This window comes from Dermacentor albipictus, unplaced genomic scaffold (genome assembly GCF_038994185.2).
Source record: "Dermacentor albipictus isolate Rhodes 1998 colony unplaced genomic scaffold, USDA_Dalb.pri_finalv2 scaffold_23, whole genome shotgun sequence".
Classification (NCBI taxonomy): domain Eukaryota; kingdom Metazoa; phylum Arthropoda; class Arachnida; order Ixodida; family Ixodidae; genus Dermacentor; species Dermacentor albipictus.
In genome coordinates, this window is record NW_027225577.1 from 2,402,936 (window position 1) to 2,419,183 (window position 16,248).

Consider the following 16,248-nt stretch of genomic DNA (forward strand, 5'->3'; position numbering starts at 1 on the left):
GCCGACGTTTCTTCCTTCCTGTGTCCTTGTTGTATCATTATTAACCTCGTCAATGACGCGCTGTTACCATGTGCTGCACAGCGATCAGCACGCAGAACGACAAAGAAAAAATTGTTAGCGTTCATTCTACCGTGGCCTCCTTAAATAGTAGGACTCTTTAATTTTTTTTTCACGTGTGAATGGTGCCATCTGTTGCCATACAACTATTTAACCACAGTTCTTTAACAGGTGTCCTTAAGGAATGGTGCAGCCAGCGAATACCAAAGACGGCTCTTGCAGATGACAAATATTCCGCAGGTGCTCTGACCTATTGAACGCATGGAAATTAAGCGGCAGTGATATTAACGACAAGCCCTCGTGATTTAATGCTTTTGTCTGATAAAGGTAAATATTAGCCAAAGTTCACGTTGCCGCAATAATAATAAAAAAAGACTTCTATCTTCGCGCTGCCTCCCAAAGCTATGAAAGAACAAGTGCTTCTGCGCTGAACACACATACTTTATTTATGATATGGTGCTCCTGTTCTAGGCGCAGTACGTTCGTCGTAAACTACGTAGAGTTGTGTGACTGCTTTTGACAATGGCGCATACGATGAAGGACGCTGTCGAATGAGTATTATCGAGCCTGGTTGTCAGTATTGATGTTTTTATTTCGCTACATTTGTCGTCCCGACGTGCATTTCAAGAAACCCTAAACATTACGCCCCTCAGCTTACTTACACCAACTTCATAAGCGTTCTAGTTACCGCCAAACTTCCGTTCGCCACCTCGTCCCTATAATTTCGAGTAAAGCTAGCAGCGAAAAAGGCCACGTGAGAAAAAGAAGAAAAAAGTAGGCCAGAACATGAGGCCCTGCTGACTGTCTAAGTGTGTGATATCATAGTTAGATTGTGATGTATCGACAGCTGTGCACGCGTGCGTCATGGGTGACCTAGCGCATGCTGTCATTTATCAAAGTGACGTTTCTATATATAGTATCTCTTTTGCGATACCGTGCATACTGCAACGCGATCGCTCAGAACGTCTCGAATTTTCTGTCAGATATATTCAAAGTGGGTGGAGTCCGCCCATAATGCTATAAAAAATGCGTGACCGAACCTACGCCTCCCAGCACGTAATCCTGATGTTCTAACCGTTAGGCCACTATCGCAGGCATGCTTCTCTTGTGCCAAAGCCTTTCTTCGAAACATCTAGTGCGTGCGTTACATGCCAGTTTCTCGCATCCTTCACTCGTCACAGCTAAATATTTGAGACGCTCTGTTAGACTGTGTATTGCTTTCGGGTTGTGCCACATTTTTGGACCACACGGACCATACCTCCAAAGTGGGTGAAGTCCGCCTATAATGATGTGACATTTTAAAAAAAAAGGCGTGTGACTACGGATGTTTGGCTATGGGCTACGCGATCTTCAATACGGTGGTTTTCGTCAAATGCCAGCAGCTGAGCACCACGGAGATAGACGAGTGCTTGGCAGGAAGATTGGCTGGGAACACCTAGAGCTGATGACTTCGTATATGCAACGGTAATAGATCAGCTGTCAGCCGCTCGCCTTGGGCGGAAGAACTGCGATGTCTGCGTTATGAGATTCATTTCCACTTAGCAACACCAGGTGAATTCGGTCGAGGCAATAGCCGAGGCTGTCAAGCATTTACACCAGCTCCGACTATTAGAACCACGATATCCGGTCGCAGCATCCTCTCGCTTCTTCACCTGTCAGTCCCCTTCAAGCCTCTGCCTTGTTCCACTGCTCCGTAGGGTTGTCCGATGACCGGGGACTTTACGCCTATTCCCCAAAACGTGAATGCCGACCCCGCAGAAATGCAGTTGTCTTTCACAAGGTGGCATGAACCAGAAATTTCTGACGCTCCTCCCCGTCACCACGCTGTCTACACCGACGCCGCCCTCAGTGACGAAGCTTCAGCCATAGCGTATACAGCACGACCACGGACTACTACTTCTACCGCCTTGCCTGCAACGACCCACTAATGACGGAACTGCCTGCGATATCCGCTGCAAGCGACGCCGTCTTCAAGCCTGCTCTTGCACCCTTCACTCAGCATACTATCTACATGGACTCACAGGCCTCCATACAGCCCTGCGCCCGGATGAACTGGCGCAATGGTGCTGCACACTCGATACACCTGTCGATACTAATCGCCAAAGAGACTGGCCTCACTGTTCGCCTCACATGAATGCCAGATCATGCTGGGGTCGCTGGCAACAGGAAGACCGACTCCAGGGCTGAATGGCCAGGAAGCTTGTTTCCTGCCCCTCGGAGACTCGACCACAACTGCCTGACGACCCATACTTGATCGACCTCGACACAGTCCTTTAGGAGGAGGCTCGAAGGGCCGCACACCGGAACCTTCTCCATGAAAATTCTGCACCTCTGCCAGGGACGTTCACCCGTGCTGAAATCACGCGCCGGCGGCGCATCGTAACGGAAACAGCAATCATACCAACGCGCCGCGCCAGGATGCACCTTCAAACCGGGCAATCAGTCACTTGCCGCTCCTGTCCAGTGTTGCGGCTTGGGGAACGAAGAGAAGGAAGACTTAGAGCAGGAGGTGAAGAGAAGAAGAAGACGTTGTACACTATTTACAGGATATATCAGGGAAATAGCAGTCACAGCAGAAAATTAATGCAGCTGCTAATACCCGCGAAATAGCCTTCACATTCCACCAGACTGACCACGTCGACTGGTGGCGACTTTTTCTTCTAGCGCCGGTTTTTCCTTAACTATATCTGTGGGCGCAGGCTTGCCCATCCGTCGTTGTACGGGACAAGGCGGGGCATGTGGTGACGTCACCCGCGTCGCAACAATAAGTTCTTGAAGGTTCCTTATACCGTTCCTCGTTTCACGTCGAGCAAGACACTTTCGAGTCATTAGCGCTGCCTGCTGGCTGGGTCCTTCACCCGTCTTGCATATATGGCTGGGCACCAGCAGCATGCGGGCAAGCTCAAGTAACTGCGATGAATGCCCTCTCGAAGATGTGTCGCACAACACCAGAGAACCAGCTACTGGATTAGCAGCATGGTCTGCTCGGCTCTCGCTGAACACCGGAGAAGGGCGCTAGCCACCCTCTCCCCTATGCTGAGGTCTCAGGTTTTGGACGCCTGACCTCTTCCCACTGGTCCCCCCAAGAGACGGCGCCTGACATTCTAGTCATTACTTCACTTCTACAAGACTCAAGAATGGTCGACACTATCTGAAATTACCACGTCCCTTCATCACCATTATTATTATTATTATTATTATTATTATTATTATTATTATTATTATTATTATTATTATTATTATTATTATTCAACAACAATAACACTTAGCAACCACTACAACTCCCGCCACCAGTATCGGCGAAAAAGTGAAAAAACTATACGCGCAATCCTTTTCAACAAGCTGCACACGTGATTTACCTCCCGACACATAAAACTTTCTTTTGAGCAGTCATGCAAAAATCGGCATACTTCGGACATTCACCATGCAGCTTTTATCTAATGGCGACTGTAATTAAAGAGCGAGTGGTATCGCGCTTTGTAATTTGAACAGCGATGCATAAGGCGGAACAATTTCCCACACTGACGGCCAGGCCAACACAGCCTGCATCAACAACAGAATCACCGCCACCATCACTGTCACCGCCTGGCTATGAAATCATTTACCGCAACTACAGTCATTCATCATTCGCTCACGACACCTCAGCCATCGTCAACTTCGCGAAAAACTTCTGCAACCCGTTGCAAAGGAGCCCAACTGAACTCCGTGACAACTGCATGACACTCCGTGCCAACGGCGACGATGATGGCGACGTGGTGTCGATAGTGACGGTACCTCAGAAACGTCGTTTAACAACATGCCATACACCAAAGAGTCATCTTAACAAAAGGAACGCTGAAAATGAGGCTGCGTTTGCGCAAAGCCGCACTGCGAACGACCACATCAAGCATGAGCTATTCTGTTTGAACATATTGCCTGCCTATGTGTTCGAACACATGAGCACAGACACCACTACTCTCAGAGTATGCGTCGCACACAGCACTGCTCATGAACAGCCAAGGGGGCGAATATTGCTTGACTACAGAAGCGGCATCCCAGTGGCTACGGCATTGCACTGATGATCTCGAGTCGGTGGGTTGGATGCCGGCCTTGTTCCCTTGCTGTTGTTCCCTTGCCAGGCTACTGAGCACTATCCTTGTCTTCTGCATATTAATCATCAACCCTACTCTTGCACCCTCCGCGGTGGCTTATCGGCTATGGTGCCGCGCTGCTAAGCACCAGGTCGCGGGATCAAATCCCGGCCGCGGCGGTCGCGTTTCGATAGGGTCTAATGCAAAAATGCCCGTGTCCCGTGCATCGGTGCCACGTTAGAGATACCCTGGTGGTCAAAATTAATCCGGAATCCCCAATTGCAACGTGCCTCACAATGAGATCGTGATTCTGGCGCGTAAAACCCGGAATATAATTAAATTTTTTAAGCTTTGCGCGACAGCCCATCGGCGAGCGTGCACAGCTCCCTGTCGCGTATTGCCGCTGTGCTTGAGATCGAGCCCCGTGAAGTCACCCTTCTTCTCGTTAAGTCATTTCTTCTCGTTAGCAAACAAGTTCTTGAAGGTTCGTTGCCCTTCCTCGTTTACGGAGGGCAAAGTTTGGTTCTTCTGCAGCGTGTTGTGAGGGTTTATGTTGAGGGCGAGGAGGACGGCATGATAAAGTCCAGACGACGACAGCGTACCGGACACAGCAAACCCGTTCTTGAGCTTTAAATACGAAAGTCTGCGTCTACCTTAGTGGTTTCTTGCTCGTGGAAGTGAAGCGTCTGTACATAGTCGTAACGTGACATTAATCTAACTGTTAGATTCACCTTCATAAAGCAAAACATATGGGATGTACATGTCCACGAAACGTAACAAAGAATGAAAAGGAAAATGATGTCAAACACCGCATGCTCATACGCAATCAGTGGTGCTTTCCTGGTTTTCTCCAGATTAGGCAATGTTATGAAGTTCTTTCCTGACCACTCAGCGCTTGCTGTGAAAGGGCGCAGGCTACCTGTAACGCTTTACGGTGGCCTTTGTTCTTACAAGCGATAGCTTCGCCAGTGCTATAAGCGAACGCGTCCTTATCCCTGATGTGAAACTGATGTGAAGACTATAGTATCCAGCGTTCCTTGAAGCCCAGGGGCCCATACCTTAGGAAAGAAAGTTTCCTTACGGCGCTGTTGTGACAATGTGGTCGGCCCCTTTCCTGTAGTTTAAAGCCCCTCGTGCCGCGCCGTGTACGGCTCATCTACGCGGTAACAAGTTTTTCCCTTCCTCAAACCACGGAAACTTTCATTTTCCTTCCTGAACAGCCACAACGTCGTTGCGCAACGCTCACGTTTCTCGGAAGAGACAGAGTGAATGGAATAATTTCCCTGCACTCACTGAGCTGTATAGTGATGGCAGACTCTAAGACAGCTGCCTCTTTGGTTTTACATGTTAGCTTTGGGGGTGTAGAGGGAGGGGGGTGTAGGGCATGGTCTAGATTGCATTAGGTCATGCGAGTGCTTGACTCAGCTATCTTCGGCTTTCTTGTACATTTTCTATTTGCTACTTCTTTTCTGTTTTCCACATTGAACGGTGCAGATAAGGATCCTAACTCTCCTTCCATTCGTTACTGCGACGGCACTTCAGAGCTCGAAATTAGACTTGCTTTGTGCACCCTCCCATCCGTTCGGTTACGCATTTGCCGTCATGCCACCTCCTTTCCCTCGTCTGTTCACTACGGGGCGGAGAATAAAAATGACCACTACCGTCACTGGGGATCGCGCTCGTGACACTACAGCAATGTGCAACTGGAAGAAAGGAGGCTAAAGTTTTTCTTTAACCTCCTCGACTGGAGTGTGAGTGAAAAACTTTATCAGCTCTAGATTCGCTGGTATTCTGCGGTCTTCAGATGGAATCGTCCATCTTCTAACACAACGGTCGGTTGCCCTTAGTCCAGGGCTCCGCTGGATGCTGCTGCCAGTTGTGCTCGCCGAATCAGACCTTCTTGGTCGACCTGGCGATCGCTGGAGAGCACTCCCTCCCATTGTTCCGCACTCGGGTTTGGTATAACGGGTGCCACGTCTATCTTCTGGCATGCCCACGTTATGTGATACAGCGTGGGTGTTTCGTGGCACCAGGGGCATTTGTCATTGTATTGTGTCGGATAAATTTTGCTGAGTACGTGTAGGTTCGGGTAAGAGCCCGTTTGTAGCTGCCTCCACGCGACAGAGTCCTCTCTGCTAAGGGAGCTGTGCGGTGGTGGATACCGCTTTCTGCAGCCCTTGTAGTAATTTAGTATCGCCGAATAGTCTTGGGGTACAGGTTCGGTCTCCTCGAGGTCGCCTACGTGGGATGCTCGGTAATAAGTGTGCCCTCGAGCTATCCTGTCCGCCTCTTGGTTCCCTGCGACTCCCGTGTGTCCCGGCGTCCATACTATTGTATGCCTAATTGGTTCAGATGCGCTATAACCACTGATTTGTCACGCAACTAGCGCCCTTGACAGGTTGTATATTGTGCGCGACGCAGACTCTACGAGTATATGTATGTATATACAAGACCCAACTTCTCAACACTGTACACACACTGTGGAGTACTGGGGTGGTATACGTGTTGAGCCCAACTTTCTTCTACCTTGTGCTAATTGGTCTCACAGAATGCCTACCAAGTACGATGCGCCTGTGTATGTTTTTCGGAGGCAACAGCAGGCAATGCGCTCGTGAGGCGTATCAGGGGCCCTGTGTAGTTTCCGTTCACCGCGCGCAATGTTCTCAACGTTCACTACGCAAATATATATTTTCGCTCTTTTCAATTTGAGTTCTCTAATAATTAATAGTAGTGTCACATGACTATAAACTCTGAAATGCCATGGTGTGCTACTTTATCCACAGTGGCATACAAAATATCATGGTATAATAATTGGCTCACTCAGGTCTGTACGCCTGCGTGGTCTTAGTGCATAGCTAATCGAAACATATCGTACCCTACTCTAACGCACCACCTCTGCGAAAAGGAAAAGTACTCAAGGCAAGGCCGCCCGCATCTGTCGATGCTGACACTGCGCACAAACTTATCCTCAAGGAGTCCCACAGCGAACGAGCACAAGTGTTTGTATACGTACTCTAGCCGACACGCGAGGGATACGGCCCAGTTCGCCTTCGCCTGTCTGCTGCGATGCTATCGGAGGCCGCAGCTATATCAAACTAGCACGGTTTTCTATGTGGCGACTGAACTGCCGGCGCTGTACTACTTGGTTTTACCGTAATCGTGGCAATCGAGCAGAATTACCGAGGCTCGCTCTAGATGTCGGACTGAGCTCGAAACTGCAAAGCCCGCCCTGTGACGCCGAGGAAAAAGCGGCAAGGGGACACATTCGCATAATCGCGCTCCTGACTGTCTGACGCCAGCTGGAGCTTCTGTGCAGGTGACATCTTGTAACCCGAACAGACGACTTGTAATGCTCAGAGCAGTTAACCGGTGGTCTGTTAAGGGCGTCGCCTGACGCAAGACGGGAGTAATTGGATTCCACTGGGAGAGGCGTTCGTCCTGCAGTGAACATAAATGATGATGATGATGATGATGATGATGATGATGAGGAGGAGGAGGAGGAGGAGGAGGAGGAGGAGGAGGAGGAGGAGGAGGAGGAGGAGGAGGAGGAGAAAGAAACTTTAGCGGTAGTTGATGCTGAACCAGTTGCCCAGTTGGTTATAACGTTCATCTTGACGACAGAGAAGCCACAAGAAGGCGAGCTAAACGATTTACAGCTAAGTGGGTGAGCCGTGCTCTGTTGTATTTGTATCTTTGGCTATTGTGACAGCCACATAGGCTATCAGCAAGCCGACTAATTTTCCGGGAAGGTGCATTGACCTGCTGCACACATATTCAGTGCTTACAGTTCGCGTACGGCTGGGGTTTCCAATATTTGTCTATTTTTCGGTGCGAACTATAGTTCCTTGATTTTTTTTTTATTTCTTCCTCACCTTTGATGTCAGCGGATTCGGTCACGAATTACCAGTTTTTTGGAATTCACGTCATATGTCGGTGTGTGTTGTGTTGAGCGAAACGGCGCATCTTCCTGCTTTTAAAGCGAAGCTTTGTTTGCCTGCCCTGCCGGGTTTGGCATAGCTGTTGTCTACTGCTGTGTTGATCGGTATCTCGGTGGATATATATGTGCATAAGTATACGAAGTTATGTGTGCGCAGAAAGCAAGTACCAGAGAACAGGCTTACATAACTCCTGTGTACTGACCGACAAAGTAGTGCCAGTAAGCGCACCTCTGTTCTGCACAACAACAACAATAATAACAACAAGATCCCTACAGAAACCTGGGTATATAATGTCAGTTCACAAGTATCTCTAAATCACGCCGGCCTCTCAATGAAATAGCACGTTATATTGAACAGACTCTTTGATTTACTTCATTATTTTGGTTCAGTCATTCGGTATGTGCCACTCACTCTGCGCGTATGTGCCACGGTGACACAGGAAACACATAATACTTAAATGTGGCTAGATATGTGTAGTACTTCTCAGGGCAGACACTTACCATCACGATTCCTCCTTCGGCATGCATCCTGTATGATATCCGTCCTTGAGACATTGCTGCGTAGAAATGTGACAATGTGCATCCGCCTCATTTGATATTTCCATTTCGGCATATATTTTGCCAGCGGTGTAGTGCATAGACATAAAAATTGCATGAGGATAAAGTTGCGACCTTTGAGATGGATAAAGATAAATATTTCATGTGATTACATGTCATATGAGATGACAGTAAACACATTTGTAAGCATCGCCGTTAGTTGTAAAAAAATTAAGTAACCGCTTCCCTAAATCTTCTCCTCACGTAGGTGCCAACATATGCGTTGGATCTGTTTAATTTTTTTTCCCATTAGAGTAATGCATTTGCCAATTTGTCCTAGCCAGCCCTGCAGACACTCTTATTAGCTCTGCGCCGCAGCCCACATGAACAATTGGTAGCAGAGATACGGTTACCCATCATCACGTGGTTGACAAAGTATACGGCATTGTATTTCAGTGGCTACCTGGGCACTGCAACATCACTGGCAATGAATGTGCCGACAAAGCTGCCCGGGAGGAACATGAAGTATGTGAAAGCACCTCGATACCATTCTCGAGAACAGATGCAGCGTGGCACCTCAGCGGGCTTGCCCATATTATTACTCTAAAGAAATGGAAGACACCGGAATTTACCAACCGACGCCGATACGCCACAGACCCACATATTAAATTACAACTATTAGCGGGCTTTAACAGATGGGAAAAACATTACTGTGCCGCCTGCGAATAGAAGTTTCTTTTACAAACGCATACTGTTAGATATGGAGCTGTTTCCTGCGATTACTTCGAGTTCCCCAGACCACATCGGATTGCAGCACAGCTAATTGAGGAATGCAGAAGCAGGAAAGCGCATTCCAGAGGAGACACGTGCAAACAAGTTTGCGGCCCCCAGGTCGTGTGCCGCCGGGATTAGAAGGGGCCCTGGGACAATGGAGCTCAATCGTCCCCCTTCGCCTTTGAAGAAGGCATTTGCCACCGCTGCGGAGCCGAGTCACCGGGAGCAGGTGGGCCCTTGTACAATGGAGCATGAGCGCCCCCCCTCCTTCTCCTTCTAGAAGTGGATTGCAATTCTGCGAGGCAAGAGCGCAGTACCGGGAACAAGTGATCAAGAGTGGAGGACCAGGCGCTGACTCTCTTCGCCGGGTATGACGCCATCGCACGGGCGCCTGCCATTGGCGGAAAGTGGCGTCATCGGAGCGGACTCTCCTATTGGTCGAACATGACGTGACTTTCAGTGCTCGAAGGGTTTATAAGAAGCCTTCCAGAGAGACCTGAGCATTCTGGGACATGCCCTGATTCCCTGATTCACCTCTCTCGAACTTCTTGCCGCGGGCCGCAGCGTCCGAGTTGCTGCCGGCCCGTAATGACTGTACGTCTGTTAGTTGACGCTCACCTCCCTGTATATAATATGTAAAATAAACCCTCCCAAGTTTTGGTTTTCATCCCGAAGTCCCGTCCTCCAACCCCTACAATACTCATTCCTAAGTGGAGTGGCGAACAGTGCCAATTGCAGCGTATGTGGTGTTTAGGAAACCACCAAACATCTCTGATGTGACTGCCCCACACACAAAGATGAGAGGAGTGCCCTTCGGACAGCTTTGGGACACTTAGATGACAGGCCCTTTACAGAGGAGAAGATATCTTGGGCCAATGGCAACGTACTCCTGTTATGTGCAAAGGCACTGCTGCGTTTTTTGCAATGCAGCAGCTTGTATAACCGCTGGTGACGAACTCAGCGACGAGCGCTTGTCTGTCTGACTGTGCAAAGTGTGAACTTCTCCCTTACATCTACTCTTTCAATCCCCTTTCCCTTTTCAATGCTGCGGGGTCGCCTACTGGACTCAGCCTGGTTAACTTCCATGCCTTACCCTTATGGCTTCTCTTTCTACCTCCCTCTCTGTCCAATTTGTCCTACATAACTAGTGAGTGAGTGAGCGAGCGAGCGATCGGAGCGACTGGAGCCCAATTTTTGTTAGCCGCTACCATATGAAGCCAACAAATAATGAAGCCAAGAAATTATACCAAGGAGGCGTGTGAGATTAAAACCCCACAAACGAATATCCATCGTACTCTGCGTGAAAAATAAATAAAGAAACAAAAGTCTGCGATGTGCTAGAAGATATGGCATGAGAGAAAGCTAGCCCAAATACCCGAATAGCTTACACTTCAAGTTGTCCGTTCTTCTGCTACTGCTTCTTTACAAATTTCTTCACTTGCCAATGAATTTGTCCGCGTAACACTGATGTCCGCTCGCCGTTATTTTGTGTAGATTTCATCTGAACCAGGCAGACTCCAAGAATGATAGCGTCTGTGCAAGCATTTTTTGAGGCCACAGTAGGCAACACTGTAGCGGACGAAGACAACGTTTAAGCACACTGCAAAGAATTTTCTTTCTTTTCACCTCCGTGTTACTTTTCCTCGAAATCTTGATATTTTTCCTAGTCATTTCATTGCTCGGTGTGGCCGATCCCGCTCGTGTGCTTGTGTCATGTATGAGGGAGGCAACACGAACAATTTGTTCTTAAGAAGATCCAAGTATCCGCTGCGAGAATCTGATGCTGTCGCACTAGATTTGTCCAGAACCACCGAAGTGTGCTGAATTTTCTTTTCTTTTCAACTACGCTGTGTAATGGGAACCGTTCCTGTGTGTGCCTCCGGATTAAGTGGTGAGCAGCATCGCTTGACAATGATGAAGCAAAAACGTACACACTCTTGGACTTGAGCGAGGAAGTGCGTTAGATCCTAATTTAATACGCTTGACTTGAGGCACTAGCTTCTCCTGAGGAAAAGAAAGAAACAAGACAGTTATTTACGTAAAGCCTTTACGGCTGCAGTTTCGTGCTCATACGTTCACGCCATTTATTCGCTTCTGCGTAACCGAAGGGGGCGTTTTGTCGCTTCCGTGCATTAAGAGCTGCTAATGATCGTTGTCTTTGAGTATTCACATCAACCAAATATGGCCAGGTCGTTTCTATAGGCACTGACATCTATGTGCCCGCGTTAACAACACCTAAAAGAGAGACGGATTACTTTACTTCTCCGTACAGAGCGTCAGGATGTGTTTGTCAGCTCCGACCGGACTCGCGAACGAACGCAATTGGCGCTGCACTCCGTGAATTTACAGGGCCCTCCTTAACACCGGTCCTCGTCAAATCACTGCCGATCGGCTAGAGCGGATCGCTAGAGGGTCAGAAGGTTGGCATACGGGGTGATTGCGAGTGCATAAGTTGGCAGCGAAATCCGTCTCGAATTCAGGGGCTCCAGCGAGGTCGTTGCGCTCCTCAGGGGCATCTTTCTGAAGCGTATGGTCCCCAGTTGTCACGCCACCCATTTATATTCCATTTTCTTTGTCTTTCTCGAAGCACGAACAGAGAAGCACTATCGAAAGGATGACCTCGGGGATTAGGCGAGGGTTGCGTGCCGCTTCCCTCCGACGTTGCTAGCTCCTAGCTTTGCCTAGCCTCGAAGTCGCGACTGATTCGTATCTTCGATATCACGTACGAGCCGTGACGGTGGCGAGATTCTATATTGTGATACTGAGCTGTCCCTGCCGGGACCCTGTTGAAAATGTCGAACTCGCACGCTTTACGCGATACATTACTCTCAACTCCTACCGATGAACACTTTCTGTCGACGCTTACTTATTATTTATGCATTTGTTTATTTGTTTCTTTATCTTTTAACCTGTTAGCGTATGTCGCAAAGGTTCAAGCAACGTGAAGTTGGATCAGGTCTGTTGATTAGGGATCTAAAGGCCTGCTTTGCCGCGCTGTGCTATTTGGAACACGTTACGTAATTGTCTGGTCTTACAGGTATAATTGCAACACAACTTCGTGACAACATCAGCAACCGGCAAGGACGCTATGACTTGGAACAACTTGTGTAAGCTCTCTCCGATGCAGTGCTTTCATAACGACATCACTCTTCTATTACACCCTGAGTTTTTACTCTCGTCGTGGCTAGTTACCGAGACTAGCGACGTGGTACTTTCTATGGTATGCCAACGAAAATAATGCGAAGCGCAGACACTGAGACGCACTTATTTCCACAGCAGCAGTGTTCCAGTTAAACAATGAGGAAACTGATACCCTCTAAGACCGGCTCGCGCATCACGTCTTCATATTCTTGGACATGAAGAGTGTTTTATCGGCCTCGTGAAGTCGTGATCAACACGATAATGAAGTCGTCAAGAGAAGAGCACTGACATCTGTCGTTTGCGATGGTCCATCAACTACGGCTGCTGCATAAGCAACTTGTATGCTCAGGACGCGAAAAATGATACAGTATTTCGTCCTTGTGAGCGTTTAAAAAACAGTTCGGTAAGCGCCACAGTGCGCAAAAGTTTGTAGCCCTGAACTTTGCGACGCCAACGGCTTCGATCGCGCAGCGCGTCCGGATACACAAGGAACCGTTTGCTGAACTTCCTTTTTTTTTTCAGCTTTTATTCAGCACAGATTGCGCAGCCAAACGGTACAGAGTTCCATGTGCTCTTTCACTTACTTCCCTCGGCTTCTTTTCTCACCACCACTGGTAGAGCATTTGACAAATTTCAACAATTAACCGTCGTACGAAAAAAAAATTGCTTAGGACCTTAACTGGAACCTTGGTCGTCGTCAGCGAACTGCTTCTAAAAAATATTGTCTCGAGAATCGTCCCGATTTGGATAAGTTTAGTGCTATGTTTAGCCGTGTGTTTGTGTTTCGTTTACGTGAAAGACCAGAACCACACTTGGGTTTTGTACATTTCTTGCATTTCTCTGTACGCACGACTGATAGAGTGCTCCAACTAAAGGTCCCCTGTGTCTAGTTTGACGCCTAGTTTAGTCCTTGTCTAGTGATTCCTAGTTTAGTACGAGTGCAAGTGCGATTTATACTATGGTCAAGTGAATTTCATTGCAAAAGAAGGGCTGGTTTGATTTTCTCACCGGCACACTCGTGACTGTTACATGTCTGTGTACATACACCCTTGCGGGTATACCTCCAGCTACACTCCAATGGAGTACACCTCCATTACTTCACATTGTGGTGAAGAGGAAGACGAAGAAGGCGCTCTTGTTGCGGCTGTGCGCGTGATCAGCGTTTGTCGACTGCCAGCGCTACCAGACTGTGCCCAGTGCCTCTTAATAAATCGCCTTATTACATTTGGTGGAAGGTGCTCCACTCCCCGACCTCGCCCTGGAACTTCGCAGCCGAACTTTAACATCCGCTCCAGCCGCTACTATGACCGATGCTCCCAACAATCCACTCGGCGCATCTGCCGCTCCTGTCATGTGCGGCGCCATGCAACGGCAGCGGGACCCTCCTGTTTTTAGCGGATCAGGTGAGACTGACGTAGAAGACTGGCTCTCTACCTACGAGCGCGTCAGTGAACACAACAAGTGGGATGACCCGACGAAGCTCCGTAGCGTCATCTTCTATCTTGCTGACGTTGCGAACCTCTGGTTCCACAATCACGAACGGGAACTGCAAACCTGGTCCGCTTTCAAAACTGCCTTCGCGGAAGTCTTCGGTCGCCCAGCCTTGCGAAAACTCCGTGCAGAACAACGCCTCCGCCAGCGCGCTCAACAGCCCGGCGAGACTTATACAAGTTACATAGAGGATGTCGTCGATATTTGCGCCCGCGTCGATTCCACCATGACTGAAGAGGACAAGGTGAAGCACATCCTCAAGGGCATCGAGGACGACGCATTTCAAATGCTCCTGGCGCGGAACCCTACTTCTGTGGCAGCTGTCGTCACTCTTTGCCAGAGCTTCGATGAGCTGCGTCGACAAAGGGTCCTTGCGCGCAGCGCTCTCGCACCTGGCGACTCTCTCTCGGGCCTCACGCTTCGCTCGAACACCACGCCAGCAGCATCGCTCTCTCTTGAGATTAAGGATTTCATTCGTGAGGAGGTGGCACGCCAATTGTCCATGCTGCCTCTCAATGATGGACCTCCCCAGCCTGACACATCTCTGGCTGCTCCCATTAGGCGGGCCATTCGCGAGGAACTTGCTGGGTCTTTACCTTTCGCCCACCCCTGCCCTCCCGTGGCTGCACCTCTGACCTATGCCGAAGTCGCCGCGCGACCTGCGCCGCCGACGTTCTCGTTTCCGGCGCCAATGCGACTTCAAGCTGCACCTCCTCCCGCGTCGCCTCCCGTTCCATCTCGACGCCCAGTTCAGACCCCTTGGCGCACACGCGACAACCGACCCATATGCTTCGCTTGCGGTGTCGCCGGCCACGTTGCGCGCTTCTGCCATCGTCGCATGCCACCTGGTAACGCTACTTTCGCACCGCCTGGATATGCCTATTCCCATGACACCACCGGGCATGCGGCTCTTCCCGACCACGAGTTTTCGCCGCCTCCTCGACGCCCTGTCGGCACCCATCGTTCGCCATCACCACGTCGTCGCTCACTTTCCCCCTTACGTCGCCGCCAGTCACCTAGCGAGGGAAACTAGTTGCTGCAGTTCCGCAGGCACGAACTGCAAGCTTCGCGACTTCTACAAGGCCTGCACAGTCGCCACGCAATTTATTGGACGTTTTGGTCGAAGGAACCGCCGCAATTGCGCTTATTGATACTGGGGCTGCAGTTTCTGTTATCGACGCAAAGCTTTGTCGCAGCCTCCATAAGGTCACAACGCCGTTGTCTGGTATGCTTCTAAGCACCGCGACTGCGCAGCATATAGCCCCGCTCGCTCAATGTACTGCCAGGGTGGTCATCGACGGCATTGTCTATGTTGTTGAATTTCTCGTGTTGTCATCATGTTCACATGACATTATCCTCGGCTGGGACTTCTTGTCTCATCATCGTGCCATCATCGACTGTGCCCGGGCCGAAGTAGTGCTTTTCCCGCTTGCCGATGCCCCACTGCCTGACCCTTCTGAACAGAAAGCCTCCAAGCTCACTATTGTGTCCGATACGGACATACCACCCGACATGTGTGCGCTTGTGCCCGTCTCTTGCTCTACCGCGCCAGACGCTACAGTGCTTTTTACACCGTCGCCGATTTTTCTCCGTCGCAAGGCCCTACCTCTCCCATTTGCCGTCCTCACCACTGCGTCTGGATTATCCTCAATGCTTGTGTGTAACCCGTCTCACTACCATGTGACGTTACTGCGCGGCGAATCACTCGGTCGTGTTCAGCCCCTTGACCCGCTTCACATTCTCGATGTTACCGACGACACGGCCTGTTATGAACTCGACGCCCTCACTTCTCCCGTGCCATGCGCATCATCATCATCATCGTTGTCGTCATCGTCGTCAGACGTTCTTGAATCTGTCGTAGACGCCGATCTGCCGCCTCCATATCGCCAGCAAGTCTTCGCGCTTCTTCAGAATTTTCGCTCGTCGTTTGACTGTGACCAACTATCTCTGGGACGTACGGCAACCGTCACTCACAGCGTACACACTGGTTCCCATCCTCCTTTACGCCAACGACCATACCGCGTATCGGCAGCCGAACGCAAGATCATTAACGAGCAGGTCGACGACATGCTGCACCGTGGCGTCATTCGCCCTTCCCACAGTCCTTGGGCGTCTCCTGTAGTATTAGTACGCAAGAAGGACGGGTCAATACGCTTCTGTGTGGATTACCGTCGACTCAATAAGATCACTCGTAAAGATGTCTATCCGCTGCCTCGGATCGATGACGCCCTCGACTCCTTG

General features: G+C 49.7%; 2 protein-coding genes across 5 annotated transcripts in view; one reads left to right on the top strand and one right to left on the bottom strand.

The window, feature by feature from the left end:
* Window positions 1-16,248, bottom strand: part of LOC139052441 (flavin-containing monooxygenase 5-like) — a 144,410-nt gene that overhangs the window by 80,713 nt on the left and 47,449 nt on the right. The window lies entirely within an intron of this gene.
* LOC135898891 (flavin-containing monooxygenase 5-like) overlaps window positions 1-16,248 on the top strand; it is a 101,334-nt gene that overhangs the window by 46,967 nt on the left and 38,119 nt on the right. The gene's annotated exons all lie outside the window — the stretch shown is intronic.